Source organism: Pleurodeles waltl, chromosome 10, assembly GCF_031143425.1.
Source record: "Pleurodeles waltl isolate 20211129_DDA chromosome 10, aPleWal1.hap1.20221129, whole genome shotgun sequence".
NCBI lineage: Eukaryota > Metazoa > Chordata > Amphibia > Caudata > Salamandridae > Pleurodeles > Pleurodeles waltl.
Window position 1 is genome coordinate 415,218,889 of NC_090449.1, and position 21,838 is coordinate 415,240,726.

Below are 21,838 nucleotides of genomic sequence, written 5' to 3' on the forward strand. Positions count from 1 at the left end.
CGACGCCTGATTACAGCGGAGCAGGTTTTGTCATTTTTACCACACATACTGGTTGGATTTGGCACGAGGGTGAGTGATGGTTCAGTGGATCAAATTTTATTAACAAGAGATTTCACAAAAATGAAATGCACTGCTAATAACTGAAAGGCAAAAAACTGAACCAATGACTCACAGCTCGTGAGCTGTAAAGCCACGACAAGGCACCAACCGCTTTACAGTCCATTCACACACCTTTCATACATGACATGCACAAGACCATTCACACCGCCAGCCACGGGCCCAGCACATTACAACACTCACATCGACAGACCGCGCCACTCAAGGGCCCATCACTTACATACGCCCACATGCCTGGAACAAGAATCACACCAGCTGATGGGAGTGTGGACTGGCATTTGGCTGGCACCGCCAGCCAAGCGCCACCCCACGCACACCGCCAGCCAAGCGCCACCCCAAGCACACTGCCAGCCAAGCGCCACCCCACGCACACCGCCAGCCAAGCGCCACTCCACGCACACTGCCAGCCAAGCGCCACCCCACGCACACCGCCAGCCAAGCGCCACCTCAAGCACACCGCCAGCCAAGCGCCACCCCACGCACACCGCCAGCCAAGCGCCACCCCACGCACACCGCCAGCCAAGCGCCACCCCAAGCACACCGCCAGCCAAGCGCCACCCCACGCACACTGCCAGCCAAGCGCCACCCCAAGCACACCACCATCACTTTTTTTGTTTATAAACAACAAAGAAACCACTAATTATAAAATAAGCACAAAACTACAAACACAAAAGCTCTAACTAAATACATGACAGAGATGCCAACCGTGAAACATATGAAAATATAAAGCAGACAGCTTACGCTCAAGGTATTTCCCATATTTTTTTTTGGGTATGGTAACTTCTGTAACAGCCGGGAACACACAGCCCAGGCTTTGAAGGGCATTCGGGGCAGTACATCCGGCTCTCCCTCTGGATTAATCTCCGGGCACATACTCTACATTTCTTTGTGGGCATGTCTTTTTTGGGAGTGGGAGGAATGTGATCTGGAAAGTGCCGATCTTTCAATCTAGCCACATCCTCCACCACTTCTACTCTAGGAACTCTTGCCGGTTCCACCACAATAAGGCTTTCTATCACTGACTCCTGAAATTTAACAAATGTCATCCTTGACTCAGGTGAACAATCCTTGTATACAATAAAGGCATTAAAAGTTGCCAAATTAAATAAATGTAGGGCCAACTTTTTATACCACACATAAGACTTACGAAGAGCAGTGTAAGGTTCTAACCTCTGATCTACTCTATCAACACCACCCATGTGCCTATTGTAGTCCAAAATGTACGCAGGTTTGCGCACTTCCGCAACCTGACCCCAAACAGCCACAGGGGAAGTACTCTCATCATGGATGGTCGATAGCATGTACACATCCCTCCTGTCTGAAAATTTCAGAGCTAGCAGCTCATTATTCCGCAAGGCACTGCACTGTCCCCTCTCAAGTTTTTTACAGACAAGCTCCCTTGGATAGCCTTTCTGGTTAGAACGGATTGTGCCACAATCAACAGTGTCCACCCTAAACAACTCCTTGAACAACTGCACTCCAGTGTAGAAATTATCTACGTACAAATGGTGACCTTTGTTAAACAGCCGTCTAGCAAGTTCCCACACAATTTTTTCGCTAACTCCAAAAGTGGCCGGACAACCAGGAGGGTCAATACTGGAATCCCTACCAGTGTAGACCCGGAAATTATACACATATCCTGTACTGCTTTCTGACAGCAGATACAATTTAATCCCATACCGTGCCCTCTTACTAGGAATTTACTGCTTAAAAACTAAACGCCCCTTGAAAAGGACCAAAGACTCGTCCACACTTATCTCTTTGCCTGGAACATAGACCTCTGAAAACTGATCCACAAAATGATCAAGCACAGGCCTAATCTTAAAAAGGCGGTCACAATCAGGGTGATCTCGTGGCAAGGCTAAAGCATTGTCTACAAAATGCAGCATACGAAGAAGAAGCAAATACCGATTACGTGTCATAGTTGCAGGAAATATAGCAGTTGCCATCAAGGGACTAGTAGGCCAATAAGAAGCCAGTGACGGCTTCCTGATCAACCCTATCAAAAAAGACAAACCTAAAAACCTTTTCATCTCTTCCAGATATGTGGGAACCCAATGAGTAGCTCTAGACTGAGGCTTAAGTCTGGCAGCGTTGTCCCGCAAATATTGCTCTGCATACACATTTGTCTGCTCCACAATCTCTTCCAAAAATACATCGTCCATAAACAAGTGAAAGAAATGGACAGGCAGAAAGTTTTCCGTATTAACTCTACACCCTGGGAGACCAGTAAATGCAGGTATCTGTGGCTGCTCCATGTTTGGGGCAATCCTGGTGTCAGGTCTTCCAATGGGAAACCCTTCAGCCCCAGGCTGCTGCACTCTTGGCACATCAATGTCCTCCTCTAACACAGGCCCTTCGTCTGCACTGAGAGTAGCTTCCTCATCAGAAGAATACTCTTGGATTGAAAACTCACTTCCAGAATCTCCTGCTTCCTCCTCTGCCTCAGATGCAGAGTCAGTGTCGTAATCATGGTCTGAAGACGACTCAAAGAGCATGCGAACAACCTGCTGAGCGGTCACTTTGCGGCTAGCCATGATCCTAACAACAAATGGATTGCCAACAACAACTAGCACTAAAATAAGTAATAAACAAAGTGTAGCTTTATCACAAAGAGTTATGTACTACAAAAAACTATACCACTCAGGTGCCTGAAATAGCTACTCACCAAGCAACTACTCTGCACAGACACAGCAATCACCAATGATATCCCACTAAAAAGAAAAAAGAAAAAAGCAAATTAGACATATGACAACACAAACATCACTGTGCTCAAATCTAAGGACAATGTCAAACACACAATACTGCATTTAGTACACCACCTACAAACATGTCATTCATGCATGTCAACAATACTCCTTTGGAGTAAATTGCTTTCACTTACCTAAAACATGCAACTATGCAAACCACAGGACAACTACTGCCAAAACCGCAAAGATCCACAGCAAAGGAAGCAAAAGCGTTGAACTAGAAGAAAAAGAAGAAATAAATTGTTATAATCACAAATACAAATACTTTGCCAGTTGACAAACACCCCACCACCAAGAACTTAGAAGTTGTCCCTGGTACCTAAGTGGATCCTGCCCCCCTCGGGGGTAGATGGGCGTAAAAAAATTGGCCAATCTGCCCCCAAGGGGGGCAGAAATGGGCAACACCTCTGTGCCCCCTTTCAGGGGGCGACCCTTCCCAAAGGGGGCACCCCCAGCACAACACAAAACAAAAAAATCCCTGCCGTATTGGTGGTTTCTGCCCTCCTTGGGGGCAGATGGGCCTACAAAATTAGGGGCAGAGATGGCCAATACAAATTTTCCCCACCTTAGGGGGGCGACCGTTGCCCAAGAGGTGCCCCCAAAATAAACAATAAAAACAAAATCCCTGGTGTCTAGTGGATTTCGCCCCCTCCCCCCCTGGCGGCAGATCAGCCCAAAAATTGGCAATCTGCCCCCGGGGGGGGGGCGAAATACAAAAAACAATTGCCCCCCGGGGGGGGCGACCCTTGCCCAAGGGGTCACCTCCAAAATACACACAAATAATAAAATCCCTGGTGTCTAGTGGTTTTCGCCCCCCCCGGGGGCAGATCCGCCGAAAAATCGGCAGATCTGCCCCCGGGGGGGGCGAAATACAAATAAAAATTGCCCCCGGGGGGGGCGACCCTTGCCCAAGGGGTCGCCCCCAAAATAACCAACAAAGAAAATCCCTGGTGGCTAGTGGAGATTCCTGCTCCACGATCGCGGGCCCTGCCCGCGATCGTGGAGCAGGAATCTTGTGAAAACAGGCACAGGGGGAAAGGAAAAACCCTTTCCTTTCCCCCGTGTCTGTTTTCACCACCCCCGCCCCCCAAAAACGGAGAGGACTCACCTTTGATGTCCTCCTCCGAAGACGTGCTGGAAGCAAATGGCTTCCAGCGCGCCCGGCAACACTAGATGTCGTCAGCGCGCTGTGCGCGCGCTGATGTCATCGGATTGCCGTGGGGGGGGGCGGGGGTGGAAGGGGAAGGTCTTCCCCTTCCATCCCCGCCTGGGGGGGAGGGGGGTGCACGGGGGGAGCGCGCTAGCGCTCCCCCAAGTTCCCCTGTGCCTAGGACGAGATGATCTCGTCCAAGGCACAGGGGAACTGTAGCCTTGGACGAGATGATCTCGTCCAAGGCACAGAACCGATTAATGTGATTGTTGAGATATAGCTATTCGATACTCAGCACAGCAATTCATGTACATATCACATTCACAATTGATCTTAATTTGAGTCTGGAACAATTTTATAAGAAATAATGCATTTCATGATCCAAGTTCATACCAAATTTGATGCTTCTGAGTCTAATAATCCACTTTGCCTCACTTCTTCTCAGTGCTATTTCACGATTTCCACCCCTAGGATGAGAAATGGTCTGACTAATACCCATAAATTTGAATTTAGGGATCTCTGTCATAGGATGGTCTTTGTTAATATGATGAACTATAGGAGATGACACGTCATTGTTCCTTAATGCACGCATGTGCTCCAGAACCCTCTCCTTCAAGGGTCTGATGGTACTCCCTACAAAGATCTTGTTACACTCACATATCAATATATAAACCACGAATTTGGTGTTACAATTGATAACAGTCAGAATCCTATATGGTTTGCTGCCATTGAAATTAAACGTGAAGGTTTTATGTAAGGCTATATTGCACATATTGCAATTGTTGCAGGCAAAAAGCCAATTGGCTTTGGCGGGATCCATGTCTTCAGATTTTCATTCACTGGAGGCAAATAACTTCTACATACCAAATTTCTAATAGTCATGCCTTTTTTGTGAATCATTCTTGGTCTGGAAGGTAATATCTGTTTTAATGTGTCATCTGTATATAAGACATTCCAATGTTTGAGAAGAATATTGTAAATGTCCTGACTGTTCTGACTGTACGATGTACAAAAATATATTATTTTTTTCGATGACATATCTCTACTCTTGTTATGTTTTTTCAAAAGCGAAGATCTAGATACTTTGTTGATTTTGTTTCTAGCCACTTGAATAGTTTGTTGCAAGAAGCCCCTGTGTATAAATCTATTCTCCAGTTTGTCTAGTTCTGTTTCACAGAGCTCTTCCTTGCTACAGTTTCTTTTGACATAAATCATTTCTCCAAAGGGGATCTCTATTACAGTGATCATAACAGCCTGTCTCTACTTCGCAAGTGGGTATGCAAGTGGTAAATCCCTTTTCTCATGTACAAAATGTGTTTTCTACCCATCATTCAACTGGTTCTAAGGGATTTCGTGGTTTAGCCCATTACTGTCAGTGTGTAGGCGAAATACCCCTCTTTGTTCAATGTGGAACAATTTATGAGCTACCTTCTGGTACGTGTGACGGCGGCAACTTCAACCCACTCCACTGTGTGATAAGTTTAATATAGGTTGGAAGTAATGGACTTGGGGTGGCACTCCTTTCTCTCTATTGTGTATGCAGGTATAGCACAGCGGCACAGCTATGAGAGACCTTAAGAGTAGGAGTAGATTCCCCAGGTGGGAGAGTCCTCCTTCTAAAGGTGAGGTATTGGTTTTAAGCAATAACCAGGAGACCTCAACATGGCGGAAGGCCTGTCCTACAACGAGGAAAAAGTGGCCTCCCTATTAGCAGCACCATCATTACTGGATGACACAACAACAGGTAAGAATATGCAACAAATAGTTGATTGGGATAGGTTAAAGGAACTAAAAAGGAAACAGGTGAAGACACTGTTACATGGATCAATTCTTACAGAATATCTAAGATAGAATGCAGCCCGAGAAATGTGATAGTGTCCAATGCTCCTCGGATTTTCTTGGATGATGAGGATTTCCTCAGAGATTGAGGACTAATAGCATGGAATTGGGATTGGATTGGATTGCCCTGGTGATAAAAACTGCTAAGAAACTGTAAGACAATTTATTAATTCAGATAAAGACAAGTGAGAATAGTTTGAAGACCTTAGTATCCATGACAGTTTTCAAAAAGAAAGTATAAGAAAATAATAAGCTAATCAATGAATAAAAAGACTGTTAAATCTGGGACCCTTAGGGTGGTCATCCCCCAACTTTTTGCCTGCCTCCCTCCACTTTGTTGACACTGTTTTTGTTGGATTTAGAACTCTGCACACTTTACCACTGCTAACCAGTGCTAAAGTGCATATGCTCTCTTCCTTAAATATGGTAACATTGGCTTATACCCAATTGGCATATTTAATTTACCTAGAAGTCCCTAGTAAAGTGCACTACATGTGCCCAGGGCCTGTAAATGAAATACTACTAGTGGGCCTGTAGCACTGATTGTGCCACCCACACAAGTAGCCCCTTAGCTATGTCCCGGGCCTGCCGTTGCAAGGCCTGTGTGTGCAGTTTCACTGCCACTTCAACTTGGCATTTAAAAGTACTTGCCAAGTCTTAAACTCCCCTTTTTCTACATATAAGTCCCCCCTAAGGTAGGCACTAGGTAAACAATAGGGCAAGATGCTATGTAGACAAAAGGCAGGACATGCACATGTGTGTTTTATATGTCCTGGTAGTGTAAAACTCCTGAATGTGTTTCCCTCTACTGTGAGGTCTGTTCCTTTCATAGGCTAGCATTAGGGCTACCTTCATAAACTGTTTGAGTGAAAGATTCTGATCAGAAAGGGATAAATAGGTCATATTTAGTATAGCCAGAATGGTAATAGAAAATTCTGCTGATTGGTGAAGTTGGATTTTATATAACTATTCTAGAAATGACACTTTTAGAAAGTGAGCATTTCTCTGCACTTAAATGTATCTGTGCCTTGCAGCCTGTCTCCAATCCACGTCTGAGCCGGGCTGGTTGACATCTCCCTTGTGCATTTCACCCAGACAGCCACAAACACAGGATACTCAGTCACACCTGCACTCATCTGCATACTGAATGAGTCTTCCATTGCTTGAAGGGTGGAGGGGCCTGACACATTTCAAAGGCTAGTGGCCTGCCCTCACACAGTGGACTGCCAAGCCCGCTACTGGGACTCTGGCAGACAGTATTGTGCTGGAAGGGGAACTCACCTAGCCTGCTTTGCTGTGAAGGACTACTGCTCTGCTGTTGCCCTGCTGCGTTGCTGCCCTCTGCCTCTGCTGAGAAGTGCCCTCCAAGGGCTTGGATTGAGCTTGCCTCCTGTTTCCTGAAGTTCAGGGTCAAAAATACTTCAACAACTACAGAAACTCCTTGTGCGACAAAAATAGACGCATAGCCCGCCAGGAAAGCCGCATAGCCTGCTTTGCGACCGAAAAATCGCCACACAGCCGACCCGGAATGACTCAGCCCCCGAGTGGAGCTCTGATGCAGCGCCAGCTTTGCGACTGAAGATTTGACGCAGGGCCCTACTGGAATGACGCACAGCCGAGCCGGAGCGATGCAGCCCGATTCCGCGAGTGGAATATCGACGCAGCGCCTGCCTCTCAACAGAAAATTCAACACATCACCTCACCTGATCGATGCAAGCAACTGTGCCTTCTCCAGCGCGTCAAGGATTTCTCTGCATCATTCCTGGGCATCAAAGAAGGACCCCGCACCACAGTGAGGAACCTGGGCTGCGTGGCGAAAATTGATGCAAACCCCGTGCCGCGTGAAAAGAAACACCACAACATCTGTGCTGCGCTGGAGAAACCGATGCACACCCTATCTTTTCCACGCATCTCCTCCTCTGTGATCCTCGTGTGTGTAATTTTTGAAGCACACCAGGTACTTTGTGAAATCAAGCATTAACTGTGTATTTTCTTGCAAAAATACTATTCTACAACTTCTGAAATTCACATTTCAACTTGTACTTATTGCATCTTTATCGTTTTGACCTTAATTTAACCAGGTAAATATCTTACATTTTTCTAAACCTGTGCAGTGTATTTTTGGGGTGTTTTTACTGTGTTACTGTGTGAGTTATTGCACAAATACTTTACACATTGCCTTCTAAGTTAAGCCTGACTGCTCAATGCCAAGCTACCAGAGGGTGGGCACAGGATAATTTTGATTGTGTGTGACTTATCCTGACTGGGATTGTGGTCCCTATTTGGACAATGGTGCATACCTCTGCCAACCTGATACCACATTTCTAACAAAGAATATCTACCAAAATCCAAGATACAGAAGTTTCAAAAAGCTTAGAAGAACTTCTCTCCGGAAAAGAGTTACCCCTATATCAGGGATGATTATGTGGACAAAAAAATCCTCCTTAGACTCTAACAGTTCAGATAATACTCCTAAGAGAGGGAAGACGTAGGGGCGGGAGACAGTGTAACCTCAGGGCACAAGGACCTTGGGCCCAATGCCATTTTATGAGCATAATTGGGGGTGGTCGCCAGCATACGGTTTCACTCAGCCAATGAGGCCTCCTATAGCCCCTGGCAACCTCCATATCGACAACCTTTTTTAGGGAGGAGACCTGGCAGAGAACAAGGGCGATGGAAAGAACAAGGAGTGAGATGGGCAGAAGCAGAAGAGGGTCCGAGCACGAGCAAGGACTGACACCACAAGAGAACATTGTGGTAAATTTAAGCAACAAACAGTTAACTGAAACACAATTAACTGTACTAAATAAAGGCTTAGGTTTTGTCCTAACTCCAAAACCAGATGTGTTTACATTAAGAAGTGAGATTTCCTGCTTCCTCCGGATGATTCATTTAAAGGTGTTCTTTAAGGATAGGACGGAGGTGCAAGAAAGAATAGATACTGGTACAGGTCTTAGAAAAAAATCCAAATTCATACCACCAACCCACCTTTTGCCAGCAGGGGTTTTGGCCTTTGTGGAAGCAGTGAATAAGGCTACTGAGGAGTTGGAAGGTAAAACTCGTCCATGCTATCAGAACATCACGAAGGCTGAGGAAGTGGCAATTACAGAGCTTTGAAATGACTGACAGATTGTCACAAAACCAGCAGAGAAGGGAGGGTCCATTATGATTCTACCTATATAAAAGTATAGGAATGTCTGACTGCCTGAATTTACTAAATCAGGAAAGGAACTAAAGGAAGCTACCACATGATCCCACACCAGAAGTATTAGAAGAGATTAATTTCCTGGTACCACAGCATTGAAAAATGGGTGGATCACTGTGGATGAAGCCCAGTTCCTTAAAAACACTAACCCAAAGTACCTTATTTTTTTATCTTACCTAAAGTCCATAAAAAGAAACGTCCACCTCCCGAACGTCCCATTGTATCTGGTATGGGCTTAGCCCTTGAGCCTTTGTCAAAATTCTGTGATTGCTTTTTTACACCGATGGTACAGAGAACATCAACTTACTTGAAGGACACCAAAGAAGTACTCAACCCGCTAAAATACATGGAAATTGCTCCCGAGGTCAAGCTCCTGATAGGACTGAATGGAAAGGCTCTGTGTACCAGTATCCCCCAGAAAGAGACATTGAAAGTGATCGAAACTTTTTTGCAAGAGACTCCATGTAATTCTAAGACACAAAGAATTTGTGCTGGATTGTGCACATATGTCATTAACTCATAACTATTTTGAGTTGAAGGTGAATTCTTCCCACAGATCCATGGAACTTCGATGGGCAGTACCTTTACTCCCAGTGTGGCCTGTCTCTATGTTTATTATCTAGAAAGAACATATATTCTGTGCGAGGAGAATCCCCACTATGTTCCTATAAAGGCATGGAAAAGATACATAGATGATGTTCTATCGATTTGCCAGGGTTCCAGGGAAGCGGCAGAAGAGTTCTGAGTATGGTTGAACAATATAGACCAGTTCCTCAGATTCACAAGTACCATGAGTAACACGGATTTGAACTTCCAAGACTTAAAAATGTTTCCCTTTGAAGGGAAGCTACATACATAGGTATATTATAAACCAACAGACAGAAACAACCTGTTACAATATAGGAGCTTTCATCCAAGGGGGTTGCGTGATAACCTCCAGGTGGGTCAATTCTTACGCTTGAAAAGAAATTGTACACAGAAGGTGGATTTATAAAAGACATGTGAGAATCCTTACTAGGAAATTATGTGAGAAAGGTTATCCCAGCAATGTGGTAACCACTGCAGACAAGAGAGCATGCAATAGTAATAGAGACTCCTTACTTGAAACACATACAAGGGACTCAACAAATAAATTAATATGTGTAACTACTTATACCCCTCTCTCGAACGAGGTACAAAAGGTAATTAAGAAGCACTGGAGATTTTTGAAAACAGGAGGACTGAATCTGGCACCACCCATGTTTTCGTTCATATGATTAAGCAACATACAGGACAGGATAGTACACACCAGACCACGGAAGATGCAAATGGTAGAAACACAAGGAACACTCTGGAACCTCCCAAAAGTGGTAGGACATTTTCCCTGTGATGGATGTAATGTCTGCCATCTAACAGAAAGAAAATGCTTGACCTAGGCCTTAAAAAAAGTATGGGAGTTAAAAAGTTTCTCAGATTGCACTATATGCCCCCTAGTGTATCCCTCAGAAGAGGTATTGCCATGTAGGGCAGAGTGGCCTATTGAACAAGGGATGGTACTTTTCGGGTGACCATTCCGTATATAAAAAACTACAATATTAATGTATATGTACTATAAATAAAGAATTTTGCGAAAGAAACCCAAGGTGTTAGGCCAAAACAACTATTAGAATCAACGTGTTTCCTCCTTTTTTCCTCCTTGTTTTGAAAAATCACAGGAGGGAACCAACAGACATTGGAAGGACACACATTGATGAGGAATAGCAAATAAGCTGGATCGGCACAGGGAGTGGACTCCATCTCCCATGATTTGCCCTGTGCAGCATAGGGATGACGTCACAGTGTGAGACGACCACTACATTGACAAAATGTAAACATAGGGGCGGCGTTTAAAGCCCACGCCTAGAATCAATGGAAGCAGCAGCGGCAGCACTATGAAGGAGCCCGAAATAGGTGCAAACTATGGAGGACACGCTTTGACAAAGTAAGCTGGTGGCGGTGCAGGTTTGGTCACAGGGACATTGTGGTATAGAAACTTGACCAGCGCACAAAATATTGTATTCCCTTCAGGATCAGTGCCTGGTACCGCTCTGGCGGGTGGAAAAATCTCCCTATTTCCCTATCGGCCCAGGTGTGCCTGACAGAGTATGTTTTGGTACATGTGGGAATGTGAAGATGATGTGATTACTTCTGAATAATATGGACTGCATCACATAATTTGAGGAGCATAATTAATACTGTAGTTCCTTCAGAACTAGCGCATGACCACACTGAGATGGGGTAAGGAGTAATTCTTTTGACTCGTATGTGCCCGAAGGGGTAGACATTAATAAGCGTGATAGTGTGGAGAATATATTAGCATTTTATGTATAGTGTTGCCTGCATCATACAATGACTATACATTAACTTTGCCGGCAATGCACTATGACTGTACACAATACACAACTAATTACATGTGTGCTAACTGATTAATGGGGGCATTTTTTTAAAACATAAACAAGTGAAAAAGCGCATTATTGTAGAAAAACCAGCATGCTTTTCTGATGCATATTTCAAGAAGAAATGATAAACCTGGCAGTATGGTGACCATAAAGGACAAAGCAAGACATCAGAAAAGTGAAAACAATATGGAACATTCTAGAAAGAACCTCAGAGATAGCTAAAGTGCAGTGAATACAAAAAAAACTCTCATGTGACTACATGATATGAAAGATTTGCAAGGGTAATGTGAAAGAATGTTATGGGTTACTAGTAACCTTATGGGTGGGGCATGCAACCATACTTGGGAAGTATCCCACAAGGAACAATGTACTTGGGAATGCTCAGCCTGGACTATCTTTGATAACATAGGGTAAGGACTGACATCAAAATACTTGTTTTCCATATTCTGACCTGTAAAGTGTAACAATAAGTGGGACTCCACCCCTTAGTGACTGATGAGCCCTTGCCCTGACAAAAGCAGGGTAAGATACATGGCATGTTTAGCTTCTATAGTGTGCCGTGATTACATGTATTTTGTGAATCATCACAGTTTTATCCACAAAGTGTGATGTGAAGTGTGACACATTTTGGGTGGTTTTTGGTTCCACTGGAAATGGAATTATCTTTATAGATAAAGAATGTGGGGAACTAGCTAATTTACGTTTTTCCCCTTTGTTTTAGCGATGTCGGTAGGAGACACCTACAGGACCAGATAGGAGTTAGTCTTACCTTGTTGCATGTATGAGTACACAACACAACTGACTGTAGGACATTAGAATAAGATTTTTGCCCTGATGAAGGCCGCAAGACTCACTTGAGAAAAACGTTTCCAAGCCAAGGACTTGTAAGTGGCCGAAACATGTTGGCAATTACATATAATAAGTGATTAGGGTGTACTGATTCTTTGCGATCATTACTACACAATTGAGTCGACAGGCACAAAGGATTTTTTTAATTTTCAGTAACCCTGCTTCTAATTAACCACAATAAGACTTATTCTGATCTCCCTGACCCAATAGGAGCTGGTTCTCCTGTGGGGCCACGGTTGAGACCACCAAGCCAGTATCATGTTGGCATAGTGGGTTGGACTGGCCTATGATGAAGCATGCCACTATTATGTGGGTGAGGCCTTTCCATCTATTAAAAATATCCCCTAGTGAGAACTGGAAAATGGTACGAGTGACTGGGGGCAACTTTAACCCACTCCACTTTGAGATAAGTTTGATATGGTTTGGGAGGTAGTGGAGTTGAGGTGAGACTCCTTTCTCTCCATTGTGTGTACACTCATATTCAATCACCCTGACACGTTTGGTGCCCTCTGGACAGCATAGGAGGCGGATGTGGAGGCTCTGTAAAACAACAACAGGACTGAGGTACTGCCGGTGCCCCGTTTGGCTGCCACTGCAGCCAGGCTTAAGCTGACTCAGCTTAAATATTTACACTGGGTGTATCACACGCCATAGGATTTGGCGGATGGGAATGATCGCCTCCCCTCCAGTCTTCAATGTGGCACCCTGGATGGCATGTTTTCCATACAGTTCGGAGTTGTCCTGAATTAAATTGATTCTAGCATGGGTTGACAAACTGTCTGGGCAGGATTCTATATTGGCAGGTTCCGATGGATCTGAAACGTATCTTTCTCCATGTCACTGACAATCTGGGTGGTAATTGATATAAACTGTCAATTTTGCTTTTGGGTTTGAAATTTAGCAAAACGGGATATAGCACTGGACTGGAAGGCCGTGACTCCCCCCACCTTGGCTGTATGGAAGATAGGGATGGACCACTGTATGGGTTTGGAAGTAGCGGTTTATAAGACACAAGGCTGTCCCCAGTATTACCCCAAGATATGGCAGGTTTTGGCAGATTTTGTGGCATTGAATTAAAACCTCTCCAGTCTGTGTCTCAATTGATTCATAATGAATGCCAGGCACTCAATTGATAAAGGTGGGTTGAGTGGGGGGGAAGGGGAGTAATTTAATACTTGGAGTTTTTCTGTGTTTCATTGATGGAATTTGGTGGAATTTGGGTGGGGGTGAGGCAGGAATGAGCGTGCAGGTATTTGTTTTTCTTTTCGCCTGTTCTCTTTTATTTTATTGTTGTCTGTTGGCCTACCGGGTCTTGTTTCCCATTTAAACTTCAAAATAAATAAAATCTGTTTTAAAAAAATTGTTTGCTACAGGCTTTGTATCGCCTAAAGAAGTGACTAGATACTACGAATTATTAACAGAATTCACATTCTACTAATATAATGAAGGACTATTAATCCCACTTTCCAGACCTCTGGGTTCAACATATGCACTGTTCAGCACACAGATCCTAAGCCAGGTTCCACGTAGAGTAGTGGAAAGTATATGAAACTCTAAACAAAGAATCAAAAGCCAGTAAAGCCGCAGAAGGCTGGCACAATTAATTCTAAGCAATAATAGGCAGATATCATCCTACCATTTCATAAAAACTCCTACCAGAAACTAAGAATCCAAAAATCCCTGTTCCAAGCTCAAAATCGAAAACTATCAAAACAAATACAACACATGCATGAAACCCTATGCAAGCAAGTAACACCATACTCAAAAACGGCACCTCTAGACTACTTAGGTTCTATAGCATACAACCTACTGTAACTAAAATCACCCAACAAACCAACAGCAAAAATCATAAAAAACAATAAACCATCACATAAATATTTTCAAAAGTCTTTAATTTTTATCACATTGTAGTGAATCCTAGTTTGTTTTAATGGGATAGCAGGAGTTAGCTTAGCCTCTGGCTTGCAGACTTGTGCCCCCGTCACCTAGTGACTTTTAACCTACTTAGCTTGCTCTGTCTTAGCCCATTTAATTATTTAATTCTTCTAAGATGGCTGCCTTGTTTATAGTTAGGCCACTTGTTATGATTTACATTATCAGTGTCACCGCGCTAAGGCGTCAAGATCAAGCAACAAAGACAAACAAACAGTAGGTGTTCACACTTAGGGATTTTACCTCTCTATACTTTTGAGGGATTGTTTATATTAATTGCCGTCCCAAGCATGCCTGTTATCTATTGTTTGGGAACACACCTATGTCAGGGGTCCTTGTAGATCTGTATAAATACATCGCACTTTAGACATATAATCAGAGGGATTCCGACCAGAGGGCATCACCACTATCGCTGATATCGATGCTGCACGTCGTCTTGACGCTGACCCAGTCTTCGTGTCCCTGCGGAGTCTGAGATAGAGACCTCATTCCAAGGTAACGAGGGTTGGGGGCTCCTCTCATGGACATGGCATTGGCAGATTAGCTTTAGCAAACCCAGCTCTCCTTTAGGTAGGAGGTTAGGCCTATCACATTAGGGTATTAGGGCACATTACATCTCGTATGTCTTTCTTATGCATTGCAAGATGGTGGGGGTCTTTGTAATAATGACTCTCGTCTTCACAATTCTGTTCCTTGAATTATTCATTATCCTAATCATTGCAGCCCATGCAACTTATCACAAATTGCAGTTATGTTAAATAAAAACTATTGAAACTTTACTGCATCTTTGTCATTGCCTGTGTTTGTATGAGATATGATATATCTGTGAGAAAGGGGTAATCTCCGTTTAATCACGCCACTCCCTGAGATGTCTTATTCTCGAGTCCATGTGTAAAGGCTGCCACAAATCACCTTTTACTATTGTGTTTCTGTTGAGGTGCTGCTAGTGAGCTGGTAAGGTTGGGACAACAGTTGCGATTTGTTGTAGGATAGACGTTGTCGCCTACAAACAAAAGTACTCTCATCCTTTAACCAGCAGTCTTGCCTAGAGCAAGAGTCCAAACTACGACATGGTGTCACCAACAATGGTGTTTAGGCACTAATTTACAGATACCCTGACTATCACTGTCTCACAGACAACAGGTAACCTAAGTACCATTATATGGAGACGTCCGTGGTCTTTGGGAAAATCCCCCTCAGCTGAAAAGGTAACACCTGATTAAGCTGTAGATTGTTCGAGCTCAAACTCATAAAAGGACTTATACTTCCCACATTTGGTGTTCCGTTTCTCTAAATAAAAATGGCTGCTGCCATAGACATTCCTGAAAATGCTAGACATGCACTAACACAACATTTATTAACACATGGCCTTACAGAGGAGGGTGGGGATGTTACTCTTATAATAGAAGCTAATGAAGCATACCAAACAGAAACATTTTACTGTTGGGTTACCTTTCCTGAGGTAGACCAAAGAACACATACATTCCCACATATAAAATTGCAAACGTACCTTTATGGTACCGAGCATACCAGTATCATGAAATATTGCTCACACATCAAGAGCATCAGAACTGGTTTAAAGAGTGAGGTTAGGTGCCTTAAGTAATGACGGACCTACATGGCCTATGTTTGCCACATACACACCTCACCCAGGCTATACAGAATATGCAAATAGCAGATCTGCAAGATTTATATAATGAATTGGTGACATTATGTAGATGATTAGTTCAGTTCGTAATGCGAACATTGAACACAACACCAGCGCGTCTAGCACCGCCAGCACCTGGTGGTTATCAATTGGCTACGGGGATTAATCCACAAACAGTGCATACTATTATGGGTAAAGTGCCCGCGGAACGGGAAAAAATACCGTTCTGGATTGCCCAGAAAATGAATCAGTTGGAAGCCGTGTTTCCCCATACGGGACCACAGGAAAAACATAGACTGCTCACTATGTGCTTGCCTTTTGGAATGGTTCCCTCGGTGGATGACTGTGCCACATAGGGTACAGTCTTCGCTGCCATATATACTACCACACATGGTACCCCGGCACTAGCCAATTTACCGGAAGTGTTAAAACAAATACAAAATGAGCACGGGACTGCACCAGCCTTGGATTTGGGGATGAAATTAATGCGTAACTTTGACACGGTTTCCTTAATAATACTCAGTTACAGTAAAGGGGAAGCTGTAGCACTGGCGATACTCCAGCATCTCCGGGAAACTCCACACCAGGAATAAGAGAGAGACAGCTACCGAAAATTATTTCCGATACCTATACTAGTGTAGGGCGGGATAGTTTGGGAACCAAACCAAAGAAATTGGAGTTACAAGGTACCACCTATAAGGAGGGTACAAAGCAGGCACAAGAGGGCTCTAAGAAGCGCTGGGACAAACAAAAAGATTTAAAAGAAAGAAGGAATAAGAGAGCTGATTCTCCACACCTGGAGAACTCCGAAAGGAGATACAATCTCAGAAATAGGGAGAACATTAAAACCCCAGACAGGTATACTGATTCACGTCCCTCTCATTCCTTTCAGGACGCACCGGATAGACGTAGCAAAAGAGGGGGCCGTCAAGATTGACATCCTGAGTACGTGAAAGAAAAGAAAGACTTGCAACAGTCTACTATTAAAAAAGAAGAAAAGACTCCTCAGCAAAAGCCACAGTTTAAAAAGAAGAAGATGGCAGCACTGACAGCTAAAAATGCCAGTATACTTGAGAACAATGTTGAGGAACAAGACGTGGGCACTGACTCTGTTAGGCAGCGCGGCAGAGGTCACGATATGTCGCCAGAATCTAAAAGATCATCTGGATGTGACATCAACTAGCGATTTCATCGCAGTTGAAACAGCGGACGGTCGGGTTCTCCCCTCGACAGGGTTTATGATTTAAAAATTCAGATAGAGGGAGACGTGGAGCGCACTATTAGTGTGATTTTTTTGGGATGAACTTACTAGTGATATCCTATTGGCTGAAAGAGACTGGCCACCTGAACACGTCCGCAAGCTCCCGCATGGGGAAGATGTTATTTTGACTTCTTTATCTGATCTTGTTCCGGAAGCAGAAAAAGAAGCCTATGCTGCTGAATGGGCTCTAGCGCAGGCACCTGCGTTATATCGCAATCATGTAGGTTGGGACAAGGAGTCTCCTTGTCATGTTATTCCCGTTAGGTCTACACCCCAGCCGCAGCCACAATATCCTGTTAAACATGAGGCAAAAGCTCAGGTGAGGGAGATCCTCGCCCAGCTTGAGTACCAGGGAGTGACTGAGCCCTGTACATCTGCAATGAATAATCAGTTATTTCCCATTGCAAAGCCAGACCATTCATACAGAATAGTCATTGATTATAGACATTTAAATAGTCATACACGCACATATGCTATACAAAATTCACATAGCACAGCACTAATAAACAATATAGTGCGCAAAAACTATAAAACAACATTAGACATATCTAATGGCTTCTTCTGCCAGAATTTAGCACATGACAGTCGGGACCTGAGTGCATTCTCATTTGGCTCTCAGAAACGCTTTTGTCGTTTACCTCAAGGCTATAAAAATAGCCCAGGGCTATTTTCAGCCTGTGTACCATCAATACTACATGATATTGATTCAGAGGAGTTATCCTACGTGGATGACATATATCTCACAGACGACGTCCTTGACATTCATCTTACAAGGGTCGATCCGATCATTCTGGGATTTGCAGACCTCAGTTACAAATTCAATTTTAAGAAAAGCAAGATCGCCTTTCTCAGTGTATTATTCCTGGGATATGAGCTATCAAACGAGGGAAAGAGCCTGGCCCGCACTTTCTGAAAAAGTTGCTCAACTGCACCCTCCTAACACACTTAAGAAACTACAGTCACTACTAGGTTTCTTTAACTTTGGTAGAACATACATTCCAGATTTTGCACAACGTATCAAGCCACTTTATGACTTAGTTCAGCCCAATATTTCTAGCAGACACTGGACAATTGAACACACACGCATCCTTAGGGAAATGCAACAGGACATGCTAGAAGCTAAACATTTGCACACATGTGTCAATAAAACGAATTTGGTCATCAGAATAATTGCTGATGCGTTTGGATTTACTTATGTCACCTTCAATGAGGGTGACACAGTACCCATAGCATATAAATCACATTTATACTTCAATGCAGAACAGCGTTTTGCACCTACAGAAAAGATTCTGACGGCAGTTTAGATGGCCGTCAAAAAAGAGAGACCACTTGCCCAGGGGAAACATATTATTGTTGTCTCCCCGGTGCCGGCCTTAGAGGCTGTCACCAGAGCAAGCGTTCCCAACGCTAAAGCCTAACATCCACGTTGGATTCAATGGGCAACATCTCTGACCGCCACTGATGTTGATTATATATTCGATCCAAAACTTCAGACACAAGAGTTTTTCCAGTACGAACAAGAGTACCCAGTTCCTCTAAATATCTTGCCCCTGGACAGATACCATACTGTCATATATAATGATGGCTCAGCACAACCCGCGGTAGGTACTAAACATCAATACTCCGCAGCTTGCGCAGCCGTGAGCGGAGTGATGGAAGATGGAGTCTTCCATCCACACAATACCTACACGCAGACCCTAGGGGACTGCACAGCCCAGTTGGCTGAACTTAAAGCTCTTATTCTAGCGCTCGAACATACTGAGCCAGGATGCCGGACTTTAATAGTCTGTGACTCATATTACTGCATTCAGTCCTACAATGATTATCTCAATCATTGGAAACAGAACGGGTTTAGAGATTCTAAAGGGAACACCATTAAACACTAAGGGGGTTATTCCGACTTTGGAGGAAGTGGTAATCCGTCCCAAAAGTGACAGTAAAGTGACGGATATACCACCAGACGTATAACGAGTCCATTATATCCTATGGAACTCGTAATACGGCTGGTGGTAAATCCGTCACATTTGGGACGGATTACCACCTCCTCCAAAGTTGGAATAACCCCCTAAATATTGTGGGGGAGGGTGGTTGATCTTAAGGATAAGCTGCTGTGTGTCCATGTAGTACATACATTGGGACACCAACGTCTAGGAGTACATGTTACCGGTAATACACTGGCTGATGAAGCAGCCAAAGCAGCAGTAGCTACGGCTTCTGTGGCTGCAGTGACTCGTTCTCAGGCGAGATTGGATAGTGAAATATTGACTGCCGTTAAAGCTTCGGCTGCAGGCAAGCCCCTTCCGAAAGGATACCTTACAAACAATACTTAAAATATCAGTGCGCAGAATGTTGCCTACACAACAATTCCTGGGGTTGGAGAACGAGTGATCCCCAATGAAGACCAGAGATTAGACCTAATTAAAGCAGTGCATGAGGGTGTCGCTTCTGCACATGCTGGTATATCGGCCACGATAACACTCTTACAGGAACGCTTCTGGTGGCCTGGTCTATGCAGACAATCAAAAAAATATGTCCTTTGCTGTGACATTTGCCAGCAGACAAAGGGCTCTAATATCAAACGCCCAGCGCAGACATACCTTTTAGTGTCCAACAGGCCACTACAGTGTGTGCACCTGGACCATTGTGGTCCCTTACAGCCTGATGGTGCATACAGATACATTCTAGTCGCTGTAGATTCTTGTTCTAGATTCCTGTGGGTCTGGCCACAGTGGTCAGCTGACGCCCGGACTGTTATAAAAGACTTGCTGATCTTTATTGGTAGATATGCGGTTGCAGCATTCCATTCAGACCAGGGCCCTGCATTTCCCTCTTTGACATTCAGGGATACCATGGGGACGATGGGTGTTGAACTCCATTACTCCTCACCATACCATCCTGAGGGAAATTCAGTCGTGGAGAGGTGGAATCGTGATATAAAGCAGTCCTTAACAGCTTGAGTATTAGGTTCAGGTCGCAGTTGGTTACATCACCTATATGGGGTCCAGAGAGCACTGAATAATCTGCCAAGACGGTCCTTGGGGGGACGCACTCCATATGAGGTTCTCTTTGGGATACCTATGTATGTCCCAGATCTTGATGCCCCTGGTATGGTGGCAGCAGAAACACCGTTTGACATAAATGAACGTCTCACTGTCTTACAGGAGCTTCAGCAATTACGTGATGATAAATCATCTGCAAGTGCTGCCACTTTAGGAATAAGGGATTTAGCGAAAACTTAAACTGGCTGGATTCCTAAAGTTGGGGATCTGGTTCATGAGAAGATCGAGGTGAAGAAGGAGTTCGGTCCATCATACAGAGCACCTGTACCGGTCTTGGGAATTCAAGGCACCAGGGCTGTCATCTTACCACTGCTGTCTGGCTCTAGAACGAACAGATTCATCTCCATTGATGACATCAAATTACACCATGTGGCCGATCCTTCACAGTAGACCAAGAGGTCCCTTGGGTAGTTCCCGATCCCCTTTCACTACCCATATATCTACATAGTAGGATGAACAACACTACTACAGACTATGCAACAATGTCTAATGCTGTTCCAGACACCTCCTCGACCATGGGGAGGGCGAAAAATGAACTCTTGCTAGTTCCTCTCATAACTTCAATGACCACCCCGGTTCAAGATTTAGCTGTTTTTTACACAAACACATCACAGACTAATGACACTGTCTACCAAGAGCCTCCACGTGAAGTGGACCAAAGTACAGATGGTGAACCGGCTCCCGTGTTTGCAGAGACTGCCTCGGGCTATTTCATTGACATTGATGATTTTTCTTCAGACTCATCCACTACTGTGATTGACAATGTTTCAAAAAGAAGTCAGCTGTATCAATGGTTTAAAAAGAACTATTTGAAATATCCATGGAACTATTTATGGTTCTGTTTGACATTTTTTGCATTATTTTTATGGACTGGCTTTGTGACTGTTTTCATTTTGCTTACAAATGGTCACTATATTCCTGATCGCTCCTCTGTGGAGCCTGTTGATGGAGTTTTAACGCCATATCATTCCTCACATAAGGTCCGCAGAGACTTGTCCCCTGTAAATGTTACAGTAATACCGATTTCTGATGGGATTGTGTGGGACAAAGTTCCATTTGTTATATATGGGCCTACAGAAGTTATTCAAATACCATACGTGTTCAAAATGTCTATGAAAGATGTAATTACACCTGGTGTTGTCTCTGATGAATGGGATGTCCAAACAGTTGATTCTATGCTAGCTGAAATGAAGGACTATTCCACTTTTGAAAGTGATGATGTATATGAACATACAATGAATTATGGGGAAATGTTATGCTATAACAATTGGGGACATTACTACCTACAACGTGACACTAGATACAGGGCAGTATTAAACTACACACAGTGGGAACACCACCGATGGGGAGCCCAGAGTACTATAGTGATAAATTTACATACTTTTCTGGGCATGACACAGCAAAAGCAGAGTCGTATTATTTTAAAATACCTCCGGCACAAATTAGGAAAATTTTGCCAACAGATACAAAAATGATTTATTTTGATCCCTTTGTTTCCCGGATCGCAGCTGAAGGTTACGAATATTGTAAGAGCACCATTGACGTGAACAGTGTATGAGGAACACAAGATTGGCAGATAGATGGTAGGGAGGCTTTATTTCGAGCATGCCT